Source organism: Cupressus sempervirens, chromosome 4, assembly GCF_028749045.1.
Source record: "Cupressus sempervirens isolate cs-2001-9-10 chromosome 4, ASM2874904v1, whole genome shotgun sequence".
Taxonomy (NCBI): Eukaryota; Viridiplantae; Streptophyta; class Pinopsida; order Cupressales; family Cupressaceae; genus Cupressus; species Cupressus sempervirens.
This window is the reverse complement of record NC_143121.1, coordinates 543,076,205-543,079,794: the sequence shown is the minus strand read 5'-3', so window position 1 is coordinate 543,079,794 and position 3,590 is coordinate 543,076,205. Positions and strand designations below refer to the sequence as shown.

Sequence of the window (3,590 nt, the reverse complement as noted above, 5' to 3'; positions counted from 1 at the left end):
AATTGTCCTCCAAACATGCACTCTTACATTCCAGGCATATAAGCCTAATTAATTATAGAAATTAGACTCTACTTCACTTCCTTCAACACTCCTCAACTGCTACCTAACAAGGAATGACTTCCCTAATTACATACAAGATTGCTAGCCACAAGTCAATTTATCTAATCACATTCTCCAAAGATGAAGAAACATATTATAGTTTATAGGTTAAAATCCAAATCTATAAGAACTCCTTTAAATAAGGTTGATATGTCATGTGATTGTACATTGAGGTCTATGACAAACATATTAGCATTGAACAACAATGTGTCATCAACTTTTTAATCCGTCTCTCTCTCCCTCCCTCCCCCTCTCTCTCACACTCATTTGCCATTCTTCCACATATCCATTTCTTACCAAGGTGTAATTGCTAGTTCTATAGTAAAATGCTATTGAAAATTACTCAAAATAAAAAAATTTAACAATCTTTTAAATATATTTTTTTTAAAGCTTGAATTGATTTTATATTAAAAAAATCTTGAAAATATATTTTCCCCTTCACTAAATATAAATAGAACAGCACTCGAGTAACAGTTCTGATGCCATGATCGACGAGTTCTACTTTATTCGTTAATTTCTTCTATTTCAATAAAAGTGTCGTTGATTTCTGCTTTTTGCCATAGACGTTTGAGTTCTGCTTTTTTCAGCTGATTTTTTCCCCCATTAAAAACAGCCGCTGATTTAAGCTTTTACGGTTGATTTCTGCCATGACCGTTGATTTGTGCTTTTTTAGTTGATTTTTAGTTTTTTTTCAGAGCCGTTGAGTGCCTTTTATTTCATTACTATATATACGGGCACCATGAGGCCATTTTATTTGTATTTTCTACTTTTCCTTTTCCTGTGACTTTGGATTTTGCTTTCTAGTTTCTTTTGGCATGGCCATGCCCTTTTTTCTTCATTTTTTCATTCTGTTTCCTTTTTTTGTTTGCGTTTCATGACTCTTTTGTGTTTTATTTGTTTTCTATTGTATTTTTTTATCTGAGGGTGAGTAGGGTGTGACGAACAGGGGAAGGACGAGAGGAACAAAAATGGCGTAGGCCAAAAATGGTGCAGCCAAAACTATTTCGGGTAAGTGCCTTGAATTTATGTGCTGAATTTGTGTAATCTTAGCTGTGTTGTGGATTCCACGATGGTGGTGATTTTTTGTAGGATTTTCTTTAAAAAATCTAATATAAAATGAACTAGTATGATACAAAGCCGATAAATCTGAAATGCTTGGCTAGTATAGGAATTCCATTTCGTGTAGTTTCATAGCCTATAATTTCTTCTGTCAAATGATTGCATTGGTAATTATTTTTATGGCTTTCCTCAGAGAAAAGGTCAGGTGGGCTTTAAATTTTGCTTCTGTTTAGCGATCTTCTTTGAATACTAATTAATTATTTTAAGCTTGTAAGTTTTGTGTGTTTTCTTTCATTACCTATTGAATTTTTTTCTTAGGAGAGGGATCAGGATTAAAGATCCAACTAACATACTATCCTCCTATGTTTAGATTTTCATAGACCAAGGGGACTCCTTAAACCCTAGGGCCTTCGTCTGTAGCAAAGGCCTCTTACAGATCTCGCTGATGCTAATGGAGATTTAGAATTATTAGACGCATCTTGGTCCTATATCCATATAATGATATATCTCTCAAGTCATCTGCTCATATTTGATTATCATATTATGAAGTCCTATTTTGTGATTGTATTACAAATTCTCTTGCTTCTGATTGTTTTACTAAAAGAAGGGTAAAATTTTTATTGAATATCAAAGAGAGCTGAACAACACAAGAAACAAAGAGAACTACATAGCTTTACCCTAGTCCACAAGTTGATCCAGCATCTGAGATAAATCAAGGGGAAGCATCCTAGGATCAAGAATGTTCCAAGCTGGCCCCTGCTCAGAGGCCCATTTAGCCAGACAATCAGCCACACCGTTCCACTCATGAGGGATATGCATAAAGGACATAGAATCCAGAGAATCATAACTGAATGATCTGCTGAATAACCAGAGCCAAATGCGAATCCACATGCACAAGGTTCCTCAAATTGTTTTAGCAATCGTCAGTTGACATAGAATAAATATTTTTAAAAACCCTGTTTCAGTCTAATGATTACTTTTTGATGACCTTCAAGTCCAGCCCCCTTAATATATGCGAATATCATATCTAATTTCTGATCATCCAGGAAACAATTCCTTTTTGTGTAGCAAAGGGATTTATGTGTGACTCTCTGATTGTAAATGTACATGGCAGTTTTGAGAATTGTCATATGCTATTTGGTTATGTTCCTACTTATTACAATTTTTCTCTTCTTTAGTCATTTTCTTCCGTTTAATAATTACAATTCCAAGTCCTCATGTTCCATGATCACCTTTTATGAATTTATTTATTTCTATTTATGATATCCTAGTTTCCTTATAATGAAGCCACCTATTTTCATTTAACGATTGCTTCAGCATCATGTTTAATCACTGTATGATATAATTATGCTTAATGTTTTAGGATTGCCTTAGTTTCCATTGAATATTGTTTGATGTTTCCATTTAATAATTGTTTCAGATGCTTGGGCTCAGATTTAATTACTATATGCTACCATTATGTTAAAAAAATTATACTTCAGACTACTCCATGAGGCGTGGACCACTTAATCAAGTAAATCATCAATAAAAAATCGAATGTAATTGAGAGGTACAGTTTTCTCAAGGCCATTGTTTGATAAGTTAGTAAAATCCTGATTGTGTTCAAATATTCCATTTAGTTAGATTGGATAGTCATGAACTAATTTTATGTAGCGTACCTTACAAATCTTATAACAGGAAGCACCAAAGGAATTAGCAAGCTATCAGAGGAATTGTTTAAATTACATGTAGGATTGTCAAACATTCTAGACTAGTATGATTGAAAGCATTGAAATTAATGCTTTTATGAGAAGGCTAAGTATCCTAGGCAACACAAAAGATACTATCATGTTAAGTTTCTGACAGTTATGTCAACTCCATAGCCTTGCCTACTCGATTTTCATTGTGATATTGCTTTAGTGAAGGCCTCTGTTTCTTTGTGATGACTAGTTTATGGCGATCTTCAAGGCCAGCCTAATATTTGTTTTATTTCATTGGCCTTTGTCTTTGCATGTGAGGTTGGTCTTTAACAAATTTGTCTATTAGATTGAGTATAATCCTAGTTGACAGATATTAGTGAGTTTTGGGAATTTCACTAGATAGGATGCTATTACCTTAAACCATATTTCTTATGTACAATAAACACTAGTAATGGGATCTTAAAAATTAGTTGCCTCTATGTGGATCACATCCTCCTATTAACTGTTACGACATATTGTGTTTTTTAAGTATCTGCAATAAAAATTTAGATTGTTCCAATGAGTTCCATCCTTTTTAAAGATCCACTGCGTGCAATTTGGATTAGTTTATGTTGATTTCTAGGGCCAGCCTTGGTTATTGTTTTATTCCACTGGCGTTAGTCTACCCGCATATTATTGATCTTTAATTGATTTGTCTATTAGATTTGAGCATAGCTAATGTGAGAGCAGCTGTTAACAATATGCTTCTCGTTG

At 33.7% G+C, this 3,590-nt stretch overlaps 1 long non-coding RNA gene across 1 annotated transcript; it reads left to right on the top strand.

The window, feature by feature from the left end:
- Nucleotides 1-650: 650 nt before the first annotated feature.
- Nucleotides 651-3,316, top strand: LOC149562337 (uncharacterized). The gene is made up of 3 exons (XR_016363494.1): nucleotides 651-1,107; nucleotides 2,579-2,707; nucleotides 2,836-3,316. It is a non-coding gene; the product is annotated as an uncharacterized LOC149562337 (long non-coding RNA).
- The last annotated feature ends 274 nt before the right edge of the window (nucleotides 3,317-3,590 follow it).